The sequence below is a fragment of the Balaenoptera acutorostrata genome, chromosome 10, assembly GCF_949987535.1.
Source record: "Balaenoptera acutorostrata chromosome 10, mBalAcu1.1, whole genome shotgun sequence".
NCBI classification, from domain to species: domain Eukaryota; kingdom Metazoa; phylum Chordata; class Mammalia; order Artiodactyla; family Balaenopteridae; genus Balaenoptera; species Balaenoptera acutorostrata.
Window position 1 is genome coordinate 16,180,122 of NC_080073.1, and position 19,455 is coordinate 16,199,576.

Consider the following 19,455-nt stretch of genomic DNA (forward strand, 5'->3'; position numbering starts at 1 on the left):
TCCTCTAGCACCATGGTTTTAGGTGACATTAATAAACTGATCCTCCTAAATGTATACGTCTATCCCGGACCAATCCCTTTATCTCCAGATTTATATACACAAGAGCATAATTGACATAGCAAACTTTATATGTCTAAAAACACACTCGACTTTCCCCTCAAACCTGCATCTTCTTTTCTGTCTTTCGCATTTCAGTAAAAGGCAACCTCTGTTCCTCCAAATGCTTAAACCAAAGTCTTTGTTGTCATCTTTGATTTTTCTCAACTTCTCATATTCAAATCCTATTGGCTCTTTGATATACTTTTACCTGTAACACACTCAAATACTATTAGCTCTTCCTTTAAAATAAACCAAAAACTTCAACCACTTTTCACTGCCTCCATTCCTATGACCGTAACCTTAGTTCAAATCATCATTTTATGTCTTGACTACAGTAGTAGCTTTCTGTTTGATCTCCCTACTTCTACCCTTTTTCCCTCAAAGGATACTTTTCAAATGAATACAAATCAGGCAACTTCCTTTCACATGGCTCCTCACTGCAAAATAATTGAAATCAAAACATTTAACCATGACCTGTGTTGCCTCTACTCTGCAACTTCATCGCATTCCACACCGTACCTCTCTACTATGCTTCATCATGTTGGTCTGATTTCTTTTGCGCACAACCTCTATGCTCACCTCCTGCTGCTGTTCACTTTGTTTAAATGCTTTCCTTCTCCCTGCTCATCACATGCTGTCACATAACCTTCAGATTCCAGATCAAATATCTCCCTCCCAGAGAGGCTTTTCCTGGCCACCTTGGCCATCTTCATGTCCTATCTCATCCACCTACCCTTTAAAGCTCCTACTCATTTCCTTTATTTCTGTCACAGCCCTTATCTCCATCAGATATTATACTATTACGTATTTTTTTTTTACCATACTAGAATATTAACTCCAAAAGAGTACGTCCCTTACCCTGTCTTAGTTGCCACTGTATCCAAGAGTCTGAAAGTGTTGCCACTCATGAACATCTGTTGATATACTAAATGAATTAATAAATTTTTTAAATCCATGTAAAATGTGTAATATATTGCCTGGCAAAATAAAATGCTAAATAAATGGAGGCTACTAATAAAAAAACAATAAATATACATAAAAGGAAAATTAAAAAATAAAATGTAAACATAAAAATACATAAATACTATTTAAAGACAGCAAGGTAGAAGAGTGATACATAAAACATTATAAATGTCAATGCTACAGAATAAACCTATAAAAATACTTAAACTTCAGACACTTCTATAATGGGTTTGCAGTACTGAAACAATATTTTATTTTCTAAGGGAGTATTGTATCTTTATTCAAAATTTTCCAGCACACACACATAAAATGATGGGCTATGCTACTGAAGTCAGCACTGACAGCCGTGGAGAAAGATAACTGAGCTTTCTTTTTCTTGAAGAAAGGGAATGAAGTTGCTGCTCTGCCATGCTTCTTTAAGCTCAAGTTTCAATTTGTGTTAAGTCTGGTCTCTTCCAAGTTCTGAATAGAACATTAAATTAAGTACTGCACAGTCAGTGTAACATATTCTTTTCTCATTCTTCTAGACCTTTGACTCTGCCCTAGGTAACATCCTTTACAAAGCTAACTTTGCTCTCTTTCCTTGGTTCAGGTGGTATATGGGATATTTTCAACAAAATTTAAATGTGTGGTTCCAAGTGTTGAATTTATATTCAAGCTGCATAAGCTTCTTACTGGAAAAAAATAGTTGAAAAAATAGTTATATGTGAACACTGAATATCCACTTCCTTTGAAACAGTAAAGTTTCTGCAATTTGATTGAGCTTACTTTGTTTGTTTCACTTCAAGGCAATTCATTAAACAGGGCTGGGCGTCTATAATGTTGAAAGCAATGTGTTTGGCTGCTTTAGAAGACACCAAATGAGCCAGGTGTGGAAAACATGTTCTATCTACTGGTCCACTCCAGTTGAATGATTATAGTAGCCTGAGGGGCTCTTAAGAAGTACTGTGAGGCTATGAATGGAATTATGGGAAACAGTGATATGATCCATGCATGTTATCTGACTAAATTATTTAGGCAAAAGGGGAATCACTGCACAAACAATGAGTGTTTGCTATGTTGGAATTGATAGTCATTGCTCTTAAATAGTTATAGTCCTAAAGAAGAAAAGATTAAACAACATGGTTGTATGGCAGGAAGTCATGATAACAGTTTAAAGCAGAAGTAATTCTGTTGTTGCTTCTTTACTGGAACAGAATTAGCAACAGAAAAAAAAAATAAGTGGACTTTTTTATTTCCTTTACTCGTAGGAAAGGTAACCAGGTTCCACTACCTTTGTGAATGTGGGAATCCTTGGGCCCTGGGAGAAAGTTGACTTTTGTTTCTTTCTTTCTTAGTTATGTAGGGTTAGGCTGCTCTGAGTAATCATCCTCCCAATGACAGATCATTTTGTTTGTTTGTTTATTAATTCATTTAAAATAATAGTAATAAACTACATGTTAACAAATACTTTTAGTAAAAATAACTATATTTTTCAAAGCATAGAGTGACTTTGTTTACATCTTTGTAAATCTCATTAATATCTGGCTACATGGAACTCAGCTGTACTCTCACATCTGCTTTGCACTCAGTCTTTTGCAACATCACATGTCAATGACAGATTATTTTTTAAATTTTCTTTTATTTATTTATTTTTTTATACAGCAGGTTCTTATTAGTTATCTATTTTTATACATATTAGTGTATATATGTCAATCCCAATACCACCCTGAACGTGCCCAATCTCGTCTGATCTCAGACAGATCTTTAACTAGCACATTCAAGCAAGATTATCCAAGAAGAATATAGGTGATAACTGAGAGGTAAAATGGATTGACCAAATGTTTAGATTTTCTGATCCCGAGCACACAGAGGAGCGAGGAATTCTGCAGAGGCCAGGATCTTCAATCTGCTCCTAAAATTTGCCTCTGTGGTACACAGAATTCTAAAGCAGGTGTGTATGGGAAGGGTGTAAAACTATGGAAAATTACCCACATTGAGTGTTGTATTGAAAAGGGTCAATGGTACCTGAGAGTTAAACACAATCTTATTTTGAATAATAAAGATGTGTGGCATATTTTGCACATGAAATACAATGTGGTAGAATAAGATGTTTCAAAATAGAAGCACAAAATTAAGTAATAATGGGGATTCAAGAAAAGTAGAAATTTTTAAAAATCTAATTTCTTAGAGACTTTTATGCTGAACAATAGCTAGAGCAGGTTGTGTTACACTGATTCATTTTGCATAAAGATATTTTCATGGCCTTGATCAAATGACACATTTAAAGACTTGTAAAACCCTTTAAGGAACTGATTAAGGACTTTAGAAAACGACCTTCTATTTAGATCTTGGAGTATCTAGTTATTCCAAGTATAGAAATGAATCAGGCCAACGGTTATAAGCCTCTGCCCATATCCTACCATTCTTGCCTCCAATATGAGGTTACAGTAAGATCACAATAAATTTCCCTGGGTTGGAACACCCAAATACACTTCCAGGCCATCACCATGAGAGTACTTGGCAATGAGCCACAGTTGGTTCAAATCTAGAAACAACTCTGTAATTTTGGGGCTCTGTCTAGGGAGTTATCTGTCTTCCTCCCCTGTGTTTCTGGTTACATTCTTCAGACAACATTTCTTATTTGTCAGATTTAGGAATACATTATGTTTTGACCTCTGTTTCTACGCTACTTCACCTTGAAGATTTTATAACTTAGTTCACTTCTTTGACTATTTCGTCTGACCCAACATAACCCAACATTCTCAATTATTTGGTTCCAACATGCCTCCACATACCCTGGATCAACTAAGGAGGTTCATATATTGAATCAAAGAATTTGGTTCTCCATCAAATACTTCTTCATTGGTCCGCCATGTAACACATTTATTTAGGTTTTGTTAAATGCAAGCTTCTATGCTAGATATGTTACCTCAGACTATTCAACAACCAGGGACTGGTATCAATTCCTGAGATGCAACAACTTGTAAATATCACATGGTTACATATGAGAAGGTATATTTCATCTGCAGAAGAGGAAGTATGTTTGTTTCTTATCTTTACATGGGACAAATTATTCATGGAGCCCTAAATTTAGAGCATCAGATGACGGTGGTATAAAGAAAAGAGACAATGAATCTGAGAATAATATTTAAAATACAACAAGTGAATTGGACTTTCTTATCCACTTAGTAAATGATTATTAGTAGAGACCAGAAGGCACTTTTGGTGCCTCAGGTCATTTTGCTCTAGGTGTGTGTGTTTGGGACGGAGGAGGAAACCTGGTATCCACTGTTGCAAAGAGTTCAGAATACTGTCTTTGGATTCAGTGAGGCAAAGAAATTGATTCAAATCACAGAGTTAGGGGTTACTGACTGTATGATCTTATGTGTATTGTTCAACCATTCTGAGGCTCAAACCCTTCACCTGCTTAACAGAGATATTAATGTCCAGCTCATCCAATGACTGTGAAGAATAAATAAAATGCTACTTGTAAAGGGATTATAAAAATGGTATTTTCTGTATGGTAAACGATAGCCCCTGCTTTCATATGAATATAGTATTAGTAATAATAATTTTAGGAGTATTGGTTGTATTGAATATTAGTAAATAATAGTAGTGGTGATAGTAGGTAGTAATCAGCCTCACTATGAGTTTCCAAATGCTAAGAAAATGTTTGTGTGGCTTTTTTAAAGATTCAACTCCTTCTCAAGAGAAATGGTCATTTTATTTATACATTGCTTAAGAGAGCATTCATTGACACAATCTTATTGGAAAGTAATCTGGGAAAATATATTAAAGTTAAAATATAAAGACTCTCAAACCTAGAATCTTTCTTTCAAAAATAAAAGTAATAGAATATAAAGATCTGTGTATATAAGGATGTTTATTAGAGAATTTTTGTGTGTCCCCCAAAATCTTGAACCAATCTAAATGCCAATCAATAGGAAAATAATTGAATAAATACTGGTGAAATGTTACGCAGCTATAAAAAAGAACAGGATATATAATTATATATAATATATATTATATATATATTGAACAGGAGGAATTTGGATATATTTAAAAAGTCATATATATTTATATAAATATACATATATTACATTTATATTAAAAATATATATATTTATGATTAGGAGGTAAAACAGCTAATATTGGTTACCTTGGGGGGAAGACCAGGAGTAGGGTTCGGAGAGGAAGATCATTGACTTAAAGTCTTTTTAAATTAGATTTATATACAAACTTTCACTGCATTTATAATTTTTAAAAGTTAGATGATGTGAAAAAACCTGCAAATTTCAGGACTCACTCTGTTTATTTGCAGAAACATGAGTACTGTATAAAGGCCACATACCTTCTGTAGACTTCACTTTATTTAGAAAACATCTAAGAGGGTGGGGAATGGAAAAGACTTGAAAGAAGAAATGTTGGAAAATAGGGGGTTATCCTGTGCATTGTTTCAGAAAATTCTGGAGATGGAGACAGTGGCAAATCGCCTTTTTTCAACTGTCGTTGGTTTAATTTACTTTTTAAAAGAAAAATTTGAAATTCTATGATTTTTCCCAAATTGAGGGGAGACATTTTACTGACTTATGATTCCCAAAGCATGATAATTCTTTTTAAACTGGATTAATCCTTAGGCTGTTTTGGGTAGGTGGATAGTGAATTAGGGTGCAGTAATTGGTAATTCAACATATTGGCATCTTTACCCAGGTTTATAATCAAAATCTAGTCATAACCTAGTCATGGGCAGTCCTTTTAAATTATAACTTTGAGTTTTAATAGAGATTTTGAAGAGAAGCCTATTGTAATCATAGACAATCTAAATGGAAGGTTTAGATTTGATATGTATTTTACAGACACCAATCATTAAGGAGGCTATGATTTATTATAACACTTACTTCATTTTTAAAAACAAACCCAACACCGAATATCAGAGTATTAATTATGGAAATTAGGGAAAACAATGCAAATCCTGATAAAACAAAACTACAACATACAGGGAAACTATATATCTTAAATATATAGTCTCCCAACTTGTAGTTACATCATGAAAGGAAAGATAGATCTGTTTGTTGTTATTTCTCAGGTTCCTGCCCAAGCCCACTTCTCTACATATTCACTTTACTTGATCTCATCTTTTCCTATGGCTTCTACCACCATCTTCTTGTTGATGATTTCTAAAAAGCTATTCAATCAGATGACCTATCTGAGCTTAGGACTCATGTTAAACTCTCTTGTGGTCATCCCCATTTCAATATCTCATAGGCACCTCTAATTCATATTTACCTAAACTTATCATATCCTTACCTCCTACCCTGACCCTTGCACAAGTTTTCTAACACTGTATTTTCTATTCGCTGGCATACCACCACTATCCAACCTTTCAAGGCATATACTAAAGAGAAAAACATTCTTCATTGCCAATATTCAACTAAAGTGATCAATCATACTGATTGATCATCTTGACTGAGAGTTTCCTGAGACATGAGAGTTTCCCTTAAACCCTGGAACCTCCTGGGACTAACTTGAGAAGTTGGTCATCCTACATTCAAACGGTTCCAGTCTTGGGGGTCTCTTCTCTCCATCCTCACTCTCCTTCCCTTAGTTCAAGCCTAGATCTCTAGAACAGCATCATCATGGGTTTTCAAATCATTCTCCACTTTGCTGTCAGGGTGATATTTCTAAAATGCAAATATCCTTTGGACTACACTTTTTTTATGTATCAACTCTGTTTCATCTACACTCACATTCAGCTAACAGTGTAGTGCATTAAAATTTCACAATTCTACACATCTCTCAAGTGTCAGGACTATGTATTATTTGTCAGCATATATCCAGCACCTATCACAGTGACTTGTGTAAAGCACATGCTTAATAACTATTTTTTGGATGAATAAGCAAGTGAAAAATAGATGTCACGTCTGTTTAAAATCCTTCAGGGATTCACTGTAATCCTCCATAAAGGGTGCAAAGGTCTACCTGAGGCATGTAAAGGCCTCCATACTCCAGATTTCATGTCTCTCCTCACCTCTTGCTATTCCCAATTCACATTCACCTCTCATTTACTGCCTGAATTTTGTGAATAATGTTTTTGATTAGATGTCTTTCTACTTTGATCTCTTCATCTGAATTACTCTCATTTGTCCTTCCTGATTAATTGAAGTGTCACGTCTTCCAAGAAACCGCCCCTGACATCCCCATTCACACATGCTTCTCCTCTGTTGTCCTATATCACACTTTACTTGCTATTATCAGAGCATTTTATCACACTTATTGCGACGTTCTATTTATTTTTCCATCTTCCCCATAAAATTACGAGCTCTGCAAGAACAAGGATTTTGTATTATTTTACTCTTGGACTCCAGCACCTAATGTAGTTACTAAACACTGGGTAGATATTAAACAAACTTGTTGAATTAGAATGGACAGTAAAAATAGAAATTAAAACTTCAATAAGTAATCTCAGTGAATAAAATAATATAAAGAATGTTACTTGGGGCTTCCCTGGTGGAGCAGTGGTTGAGAATCTGCCTGCCAATGCAGGGGACACGGGTTCGAGCCCTGGTCTGGGAAGATCCCACATGCCACGGAGCAACTGGGCCCGTGAGCCACAACTACTGAGCCTGCGCGTCTGGAGCCTCTGCTCCGCAACAAGAGAGGCCGCGATAGTGAGAGGCCCGCGCACCGCGATGAAGAGTGGCCCCCACTCGCCACAACTGGAGAAAGCCCTCACACAGAAACGAAGACCCAACACAGCCAAAAATAAAAATAATAAATAAATAATAAATAAAAAAATTTTTAAAAAAAGAATGTTACTTAAGTTGTGCTTTAATATCCAATTTCTCCTTAAAATATATTTTTCATTTTATTGCCCTTGCATATAAAACCAAGAAAACCTTCAAATTTGGACTATATCTGCTCTTGAGATTAATAGTCTTTTGATGTACTGCATTTAAAACTTTTGATTCACTCATTCATTCCTCCATTCATTCATTCAATTCATATACTGAAAAATATGATGAATGTGTTTTATGTGTCAGGCATCCTTAGAGGTGCTCAGAATACAGCAGTGAGCTAGATGGGCCAAAGTCCCTGCTTTCAAGGAGCTTACATTCTACAGGGGAGGACAGACTATAAAAAGCACTAGATATATGAAACAGGATAATTTCAAATTGTAACAAGTGCTCCTAAGAAAATAACTTAGAGGGAATTCCCTGGAAGTCCAGTGGTTAGGACTCTTTGCTTTCACTACTGAGGGCAGTGAAATCCCCAATACCTAGTTGGGGAACTAAGATTCTTCAAGTAACACAGTGTGGCCAGAAAAAAAAAAAAAAAGAAAGAAAGAAAAGAGAAAAACTTAGAGTGACTGTAAACATAAAGACTCTACTCATATATTGAGAGCAAAGAAAAATACCAAATTGTTACAAGAATGCTGACATCAAACAAGTATTTTGTTTTTGTTTTTAATGAGCATGTAAAAGAAATTGTGGATTTTTTTTCTCTTTTGAACACACTTCTTTTGTGATAAAGTCATTTTTACCATAGTTCCGAAAATCTATGATTTATTTAATAGTTTAGTGCGTTACCAAAATTTAGCCCCAAACATGGCTGATTCTAAAATGATTTTCTAAGGTGAATGAACATGTAAAAAATGGAACAGAAGTTTCATCCATTCCACCAGCCATCAACCCTGATTTTGGCTGTCTGCCCTGTGCTGCTTTCTAAACATAGGCAGCTGGTGCATTCTAAGAGAACTAGAAATGATAAATGGGGTAGAGACTGCTTAAGGTCTTTGTAAAGTTTAATGAAAGATTTATCTCTTGAGGGTAATGTTCCTCTTTCTTTTACTGAAATGAGCGTTTGATAACCTCTCATTGTGCTTTTGATAAATTACACCTCACAGTCATAACTAAAATGACTAAGTGGAAAAAATTTAAAAATAGCTAAGCAAGGTCTAGTTATCATGGAATGGCTTAATACTTAAAACTAAGTTTGGTATTTGAAATACTTTTAATTATCAAGCTGAGAAAACCTATGATTCAGTAATTTAACAACAATTACTGAAAGACCCTTTAATGTTTCTCTATGCCAATTATAGCCATAGGGATGGGAGATTATGACTTAGAATTTATAGTTAAGTTAGGGCATTCTCATATACAATCACAAAGGATGTTTTCTTGTCAGAGTTTGCCATTACTCTTGTTTAAGCCATTAATATTTAATTTCAAATTTAACAGGCTCGAATGGATTTATATCCTTACATACTCAAATGTAGGAAAACTGAAAAGACAATTATCCAGCTCTATAAAACTAAAAGAAAAACAAAACACCTCAGACATTTTATTTAACTCAAAGAAAGCTGAATATTTTTCCAAAATCCTGAAAATTTCCCACACACATTAGAAAGGTAAATTTTATTTTTAAGACTCAATATATCCAAGAGGGTCTGGAAGTACAGTTAGAAAAAGGAGATAATTCTCAAGATGCCTACAGAGGTTAAAAAATACGTAGTTAATTACTTAACACATTTCTCAAACCATGGATTAGGGATGGAGCTGTCTGCTAGACACAGAGGGCATCTCTCTGGGTTTTACGTGAAGGTGGGCAAATGCATCTCCTCGTTTTTCCAGCTGCTATTCCAGAGCTGGTTAGATTTAGGTGGGACTGCCTTTCCTCCTAGGAATTTTGTTGAGAACAGCACATGCACAGCTACTGCTGTTCATATTTTTAAACCTTTTAAGTGATTTTTATTATGAAGTAAATCAAAATAACCATATTTGACGTTAAATCAAGTAACATATAAACATATAAAGTGAAGAAGGAAGTGCCTCCAGCCCTCCCCACTACATCCCATCCCCACTTGTTTCCCAAAGCTCAGCCGCTCTACACTCAGACATACCTCCACTCCTCTTCCTCCAGAACAACCAACTGCAGCATAAACTGCACACAGAAACTCAATCTGTAGTATGCCTATAAGACATTAAAATGTAAATATAAATACGTATAATTAAACATATGTTCATTCCAATGATAACATTGTCAAATATATACTTAATAGTATAATTATATAATTAAATCTGCATAAGTATATTTGTATATAGTATATAAAATATAAATAAAATTATATAATTTGTAATAAAATTATACTATATATGTTTGAATTATAGTTTATAAAATCATATAATTATACAGTTACTCATTAAATTTTTACTTGAGTATATATAGTATACTATATTTATATACTATATATACTATAAATTTTTATAGTATACATATAAAAACAGGATCCCATCATATACACTCAACTTCATCTTGTTGTATGTATTCATTATCTTTATTTTTCTTATCAGTTCCTTCCTGGAACTCTCCCACTCCACCTCATTGTGTTTCCTCACCATAGCTTGTCTTCAGCTTTGCACTGTTGAACATTTATGCTACAACTAATTGTTCACCGTTTCTTATTCCTTCCGTCCAAGCTGTTGTTCGGGTGTGTGCACACATGTCAGGGAAGATACTGTATGTAATCTTTGGCTGCTAGTGAGTGATTTTTCTGCTTCCAGTGTTTATAAGGTTCTGTGGGAGGTAACAATCTTAGGGGTAGGTTGAAAGCAATCTTTTCCTTTTCTGAGTGTCCCTGGCTGAAGGGAAAAGCAGTCTGATTATACAACCTTGGACAAACAGCACGCCTAACAAAAGAGATAAATGTCTGTGAAATGATCTACAAATTCCATCCAATTGTTCATTCTTTTTACATGGAATCTCACCTTCTATCATTCAAACCCAACTCAATATAAATGAGACACTTCAGTGAAAATAAGTTTCAAGTATCTTATTGAAAGCAAGTTTTTTATTTACTCGGAGTCAAGAATGATCCACAGATGGAGTTACTCTCAGATGCTATCTGATTATTCCTTATGAAGCATTTAAGAACAATTTTAAAAGATAAATGCAATCTTCTGTGGCAGAATCATTGACTCCTTTCACAGCCTGGCTAATCGGGACAATTTTGCAATTAGTGAAGGCTCTCCTCTTTCACGAGAAGCCGAGGTGTTCTGCGCTTAGAGAGAGAAGAAAAGGGAAACCCCTACCCTCCATAGCTGTTAAAACAACACAGCTGAGAGTGAACTGCTGAAGTGGACTATTCATTTCTTCTGATTCTCTATAAGAATTAAACCAGGCCAGCTGGCTTGATTGGTGATAAAAAAGCAAACGTCAAAAAGAATTATGTTTTCTGCCAAACATTAGCTACTTGGTGTTGGTTCTGGCGTCATAAGTGAGATAGCTGGGCTCATTATTTATTATCCTTTCCCTGCAATAGAGTGGATAAAGAAATATACAAAATAATCATTTTCTTGGTTATAATATTGCTGATGGACTCTTTTTAAAGGGCAAAATTCTGTCTCATTGTATCCACAGTGAAGAACACTGGCTTGATTGAATGCCTTTTCCTGAGCATCATATGAAATGGATTTGTAAGTGACTTGTACTGAAAGATTTAAGTATTGAAGGATTCTCAGAGGTTACGTCAGATGACTAAAGCCACTAAGGTGGAAGGGTTTAATCCTTCATGTGTAAATAATGCACACTCACACGCATTACAACTGGGCTGAAATAAGAATAATAAGGAGTCATTCCTCCAGGGAATTCAAACTAGGTAACGTGCCCACACTAGCGCTTTAGCAAGCATTCTCATATGGCCGAGGTTGCCAAGAGGGAATGTAAATAAATGCTTGACTTAAAAGAGCCCTTTCTTTCTGTGCTCCTGGGAAACAACTAGACATATTGGAACACTGCCTGGAAGGCAAAGGATGGAAAAGAACGGAAAGTCAGGCATTTTGGGTAAGGACCTTCAACTCATACTCATCTTTTAACCAATATTTAACAATTTTATTGATTGCATAGTTTATCCTTAGAAGTATCCACTGTGTTCGGACAATAATGTCCAGAGTTATTAAAGACCTAGCCCCTCCCCTCTCTTTTTCTCTTTCTCTCTCACTCCATCACACCTTCCTCTCTTCCTCTCTCTCCATCTCAATTATCTGGGCTCAACATTGAGTAGATTCCCAGTGTTAGATAACTATACCTTTCTAACTGTAAAATTAAACAGCAATTGTTATTTCTTACAATTACCAGGAATAGAAATTAGAATACTGTCTCATAGATCAGGAATGCGCAAACTAAGGCCCACAGGCCAAACCCAGGCTACCACTTGCTTTCTATGGCCTGAAAGTTAAGAATAATTTTTTTTAATTTTATTTATTTATTTATTTATTTATTTATTTATTTATTTATGGCTGTGTTGGGTCTTCGTTTCTGTGCGACGGCTTTCTCTAATTGCGGCAAGTGGGGGCCACTCTTCATCGCGGCGCGCAGGCCTCTCACTATCGCGGCCTCTCTTGCTGCGGAGCACAGGCTCCAGACGCGCAGGCTCAGCAATTGTGGCTCACGGGCCTAGTCGCTCCGTGGCATGTGGGATCTTCCCAGACCAGGGCTCAAACCCATGTCCCCTGCATTGGCAGGCAGATTCTCAACCACTGCGCCACCAGGGAAGCCCCAAGAATAATTTTTATCTTTTTTTAAATGTTAGAAGGAAATCAAAAAGTGAATAACTTTTCATGACATGTGAAAATTATGTGAAATTCAATCTTCAGTGTCCATAGATAAAGTTCTATTTGAACAGGCTGTACCCATTATATACGATCTATGGTTGCTTTGGCAGAGCTGACTAGTTGTGACAGAGGCCATATGGCCCACAAACCCTAAAATGTTTACTCTCTCTTCCTTTTCAGATAAAGGAAGGGTTTGCTGAACTCAGACAATGTTCAATAAATGGTGGTTATTGCTAGAGTATCAAAAGGGCTCAGTAAAGACTGAAACATATAATCTTCAACATGGATAGATAAACAGAGAGAACATCTGGAAGCAACTAGCAATTTTCAATAAACTATAGGTCCCAAACACAGACATCTCTAAGGCTCAGGCAGAGAATGTGCATGAGTGGAGTGAATCAGGTCAGGGAGATAATGCGGGGATCCTAGGGTGTAGTTACCTGCCTTAATATCTACCCGTGGTATCCGATACTCAACTGTTGCAAACACAGGCTCAGGATTGCCCAAGAAGAGGAGCTGGAAATTAAATTTTTATGTGAAATTTGTTGGCAACCAATTAAATATTTTTAAATTGCTAGTCAACAAAGTATGGAAAAAACAAAATATGTCTATGTGCCAAATGCAAGCTAACAGGAAAAACAAAAATTGCAAGGTTTTATATGAAGAATAAGCAACAGCCCCAAACTGACAAGAATATAATTTCTCTTTAAAATACTTTCTGAGGTCAATATAACTTTGGTCATGTGATGAGACTTAGATCATCTCTTTCCTTTTTTCTTATCCTGGAGAGGCATTTTTGCTTCAGAAATATACAAGCACAGATGGGACCGTGCATTTTTTTTTTCTTTTTCAGCTTTTTGAAATTCCTGCTATCTTCCTCTCATTTCTTTCCATAATACTGCAAGTTCTCTAAGCATAGGTATATAGTTTGCTGAATTTCACGATACCTAAATTAAGTGCTCAGCACATGAAATGATTATAGATGTCTGCCTAGCAAAATTTAAATGAATAATAGTAACTAATGCCCACTCCATTTATCAAAGTCTCCAATATACATAAATCAACCAAAAGTGTCAGGGCTGATATACAAAAACAGTGACCATTATACCAAACAGTTCTGATGCAAATAGGCATTTTTTGGATAACCACAGCAAGACGTAGTATTAATATGTCACTTCTCTTTATAAACAGAATAGAGAATATATGTGCAATACCTACTGGGTATATTTTTCCCTAGTGTCTAGCCTTGTAGAGTATCTATGAACTGTAGATATATAAATGTCAAACACTCACCGAGAAACAGCATGGTTCATGGAAGCATTAGTAAGAGATATATTTTTGTACTTCAACTTTTTATTGTAATTCACTATACAACACTACACAACACAGCTCTTCCAATTGCCAAGGAAAAAGTTATATTTTTCTCTAGAAATAGAGGTTGGAAATGATACATTTGTAATCATCTGTGTACATAAAGCTACTTTTTCACCATAGGCATAAAATATATGTGTACTCTTGCTTATTAAGCTTTCAAAGCCTACAATAATCATTATGAAGGCTATTAGCATAAAAGGGAGCAATGCGACCTAGGGCAGGGTTATGGAATCGTTACCATTCTCCACTGCTTTCTTTCCTTTCCCACAAAGTCTTTGACATTGGGTAAGGTTTTTCTGTCTCTGGTTAGATTTCTCTCAAGTGCTTCAAGAAATAAATAATTGCTAGACTATTCCCATATATTATTAAATTAGACTATAGCCTTTGCTTTTAAATGTGTAAAGCATTTTGAATTTTACAGATATGTATTAATAAATACTACATATACAGAGGAATAAATAGAAATAAAAATATATTTAGAGGCATATGGAAATAAATTTACTCCAAGAAGTAGGAATTTGACATGTTCCAAAATTTCTAAATACTATTGTTGAATGAATCACTATTAAATAAAGGGTACATGTGAAGCTATTTCTAAATGAATTACATGCCTAAAAAGTTGTAATACTATCCATTGTCAGAAACAAATGTTGAATGGCATTTGTGTTAATGTCTTAATTTACACCATAACTATATTCCTTTAAAATGTATTTAGTATACGTTGAAATGTTTTACAAATACTAACATTTACAGGGCAGCTTTCTGTGGGTATTAGAAAGAGTCTCTGCAGTGTAATTTCTCAGAGCTCAGCAAGCAGCTAGAACTGTGTCTTCATAATGATATTGTGCATCTGCATAGGATCTTTGCTTACGGATCTCAGAGAGCTTTACTTAATATTAAGTGATTAAATCATACAGTACCCTTGAGTGACAAGTTTAATTATACCCATTTCCAGAAAGACAGCACGCTGAAAAACTATTAATCTACAAACCCAAGGTTATCCAGATAATCAAGACCAGAAGGTCATTTTGCTGGGATAGCCATGCCTCCCACAGTGGGTAGCTCCCATATGGAAGTGAATTGTCAGACTTGGGGTTTTGCCAGTTTCTTCAGGACACGTACAAAACTGAATATCACCATTAGTAGTTCAGGCATCACATCCTGGGAAGATTATTAATGCCTCTCATCACCTGCAATTCAACAACCCTTGCATGGTTTGTTACATAGACTTTTTTTTAGAAAAAAATAATATCAAGATAATACTCTCTGTTTTAAAAAAAAACACTAAAAATCATGAAAACCTTGTGTAAATTTGAGAAAAGAAAGTTTGATTATACCACTATACGCACTTTAATTTTTGTAACAAAATACATATACGCATTCACAAACACAAACTCATGGACATATCGTTCCTTGAATTAGTCCTGATAGTTTTACCCTCCATAAATAAGACTCTCACCTAGATTTTCGCCCCTGCTTTTTACTTTCTGTTTCACTCCCTGACATGAGAAGACGTTGCTTGCAGGCATGGGAATCTTGTAATCATAAGTGGACAGGTATGAGAATCAAGAGCCAATACACAAAAGAATGGGGAAGCTGAAAGTTAGCAATGGCCTGAATCTTAATGATATTACTGAGCTACCAGCCCATCCCTGGGACCGATTACCTTCCAACTATAAACATCCTCATGGTTTATTGTCTTTTTAGGTAACCTGCAGCCAAACACTTTCCCAACCAATAATATTTCATCCTATTGATCTCTTTCATTATCTTCATAACATTCCTCCCCATATGAGAGTATCTTACTTATAAATCTGCTCACTGGTTTTACTGTCTCTCTCCCCGTACTGAAAGAGTAGTTGCACAAAAGAAGAAATTATTTCTGTCTATTAATGTCTGTATCCATACAATGTATGTTCTTGAACACATTGAAAGTCATAATAGTTTTAAAGAATGAATACATCCATGAGTGAATGAACATGTTAAATGTCTTATATACATGTTTAATTACTGAAACATCAGAAACTTCCTTCAGTTTGCATAACTGGCTATCAGATTTCTACAAATTTAAGTCACTTTCTTAATATTCTATACGGGAAAGTTATTTATTTAATTTCTCCATAAAAAATTGACATGCAGCAGCCTCACTGCCTCTGCCTTAATTTCAGTTTTCATCAGGATGAGCCTGGTTCTGAGAGCAATAACAAAAACTACAGACTAAGCAGCTGCTTCTGCCAGGGCAAGGGGCCACTGCTGAGACAACAGCACTGTAAGGAACTAGGCAGGAAGTAACAGGCCCCTTTTAACCTCCGCCTGCCTTCAGTTTCCCTTACGTTACTGGAAACCTAACAAGGAATCAGCTGGAAAAGGAGAAGTATAATATTCCGCATCCCATCCATAGCATTGCAAAGAAGAGTATAGAGGTATACGTTTGTGGCTGAGAGAAATTAGGCTAGCGTGTAGAAAAACAAACAAACAAACTGTGTGTCATGGAATCATGTCTTGTACATTTATAATTCATTCCAGGGTGATTTTTTTTCTAAAACACAGATCTGAGCAGGTCAGTCCTCTGCTTACTATCTTTCAGAGGCTTTCCATCTCCTTCGAATAGCTTTCAGGCTACTTAGACATTACCCTTTATGACTTGCCTCCTGGCTTCTCCTCTACCCTTATCTCCTAGTATCCTCCTAGGGTCTGAACTTAAGAAGAGTTTGCATGAGTTCTCCTAAGTGGTAAGTTTTCTTGAACATTTGTGTCTTTGCATAGTCCTTTCAAAAATCTGTTACTCCATTCCTTTTTCTCCACTTGGCTACTTCTTACCCATGTTCAGTCAAGTCTTTGGACTTCTTTAAGTCTCACTTTCTACATTTGCTAAATGGGAATGTTAACAGATTCCATTATATAAGATTGTTAATAAATCAAATAATACACGTAAACCATTAGTACCAACCAATACCTAGCTCACACCAAATAACTATTTGTTCTCAGTATTAGCATTGCCTTTCATAACTCTACCAAAATACACCTTTCTCTCACAAACCCTCTCTAATACTCATGTGTTCATTTTCTTTGTGATCCCATAGCACCCCTACCATAACAATAGGATCTATCACAGTATTAGAGTCCCTGGTTTATTCTCTTGTCTTTCCTAGTAAACTATAAAATTATTGAAGGTAAGGGCAATACCTTTTATATCTTTAGCTTCTGTGCTTACACAGTGCACAGCAGATAGTGAGTTTCCAATGACTATCAGTTCAATGAAAAAAATGTTCTTTTATACAAATTTGATTTAATACTAGTTTTACTGATTATTTTGCATAAAGACAATGTTCACACACACACACACACAAGGTAGATTAATTGTTATTTAGACAACTGCCATAGCAGCTTATTTCACCACAAAAATTCTAGCCATTCTCCAGAATTACTAACTATAAATTATCTATTAAATTTGTCAAAGCAAAGTCCTCATATTTAAAATATTTAGGAGAAGGTGAAAATTATTCATATGAGCTGTGGAGCTGTGTCTTAGCCTAAGTTCCATCATCACATCCTTCAAAGCAGAACCAGAGACAGGGGCTTGTGTAAAGGGTGCTTGTGTCGGGAAGTGACCCTAAGGAACAGGAGTGGGAGATGGAAAAAGTGATGCTGGGGAAGTGAGAAGGCCAATAGAGAATGGCAGACCTGAGCTGTTGTGGACAACTGGGGCTCATTCCCAGAGGAATGACCCCAGAGGAGTCATGTAAAATGTACCCCAGAATTCTTCACCTAAAGGTCAAAAGAGGATAGTATTTATCCACTAGCTTCCATCCCCCATTGGTCAAGGGCAGACTCAGGGACCACTAATGACCTCACACTGCCTGATTTTGAATACTTCAGAATGGCTAAGTGGCTTTCTACAGACATCTCAGTAAGAAGCAACAGGAAACTCCTAGGCTGGAAAGCAAGAGAGATTCTAGGTACAGCCAGGAGTGGTGTTCTCAGTGCACCTGAGTGTAGCTGGTTGCCACAGCAACTGCTAGATTTAAAAAAAAAAGTCTGAGAGAACATCACTTGTGTCTTAATCAAGGTGGAATATATGTCTTCTAAAATTTGCTACATTCACAAACTGCTTAAAATATGCCATTTAAAGAACTTATAAATAACTGCTTTTCATGTAGAAATCTAGAAACATTTGATTATTTAATCTTCTTATTTCTAATTGGATGGTATCCTAACAATGTAAGGAGAAGTACAAAAGCATTTTGAGGAATTTTTGATAGATGGAAAGCCTTCATGTGGGAATCTGAAGCGTTATCCTAATTGATGTTCTGTTTTTAACTGAGAATTTAAATTTCTCAGACTTCTTTTAAAAACAAGCGACTCCTTGCGGCAGAAGTTCAGTTGAATATTCTATAAGTGCCATTACTGAAGAAATGAAAAACTGAGGGGAGGCAAATAGATGGGGGTCAGGGTCGGGTATAAAAGTACTTTCAAATATATAATGTTCTGGCTCTTCAGTTGTGTGATGGGTTTAGAGGTATTAACTTTTGTTTTCATAACATAATTATATTATATACAGTTTGCATTTGAATAAAATGTTATGTAGTAAATTTTAAAATAAAGATGCCCGTATTAGATTTGAAGAAAATATTCCAACCATAAGCCTTTACAAGAGGCACATCTTAAATATAAGTACACAGAAAAGGTAGAAAGATGGAGATATACACCAAGGAAACACTCATCAAAAGAAAGAAAGAAAAAAAAAGGACAGTGATTCAAAAGCTTAGGTGTAATTTCAGCAGCCTCTTGATGCTGAGAAGACAAATATTGGACTTCAGAGCCTGCCAAGGAGGAGGGGCCTCAGGGTTTCCTCTGAGACCCAACAACCTTGAATCACCTAAATCTTTGGTTATGTCAAGGGGATCTGCCTGAACTATAACCGCCATGGAATAGAAACTAAAATTAATAGTGATCTCGAACCCTGCAGAGTGCCATTGGTAGGACCCCACACCCCAGGCATGTGTAACACAAATATATAAGGTTAATTACTGCTGAAAACAAGCTCACAAACAAAAATGGTATAGTGCCTGAACTCCATTTCCTTGGCTATTTCAAAGAGCTAAAGGAAGAAATGTAAGCAAGCAGGATATTATGAAAAATGAACAGGTCTTTTAATAAATAAACAATTAGAGAAATGAAAAATGTAGTTATTGAAAGAAAAATATCATTGACTGGGATAAATAGCAGTCTAGAAAGACAAGGAGAGAGGTCCTGTGAACAAGTTTCCCTGAATTAAGTGCATACAGAGGGGTAATGGCAGGGATCTGAGAAGGGACTGAGCAGACTTTGCCCTGAAGTCTCCACAGCACCCAGTGTGTGGAGACGGAGGGGCACTGCTTTCTTCCATGTGCTAGCCTGGACGAAGGTGGGTTTAGTTGAAAGGCAT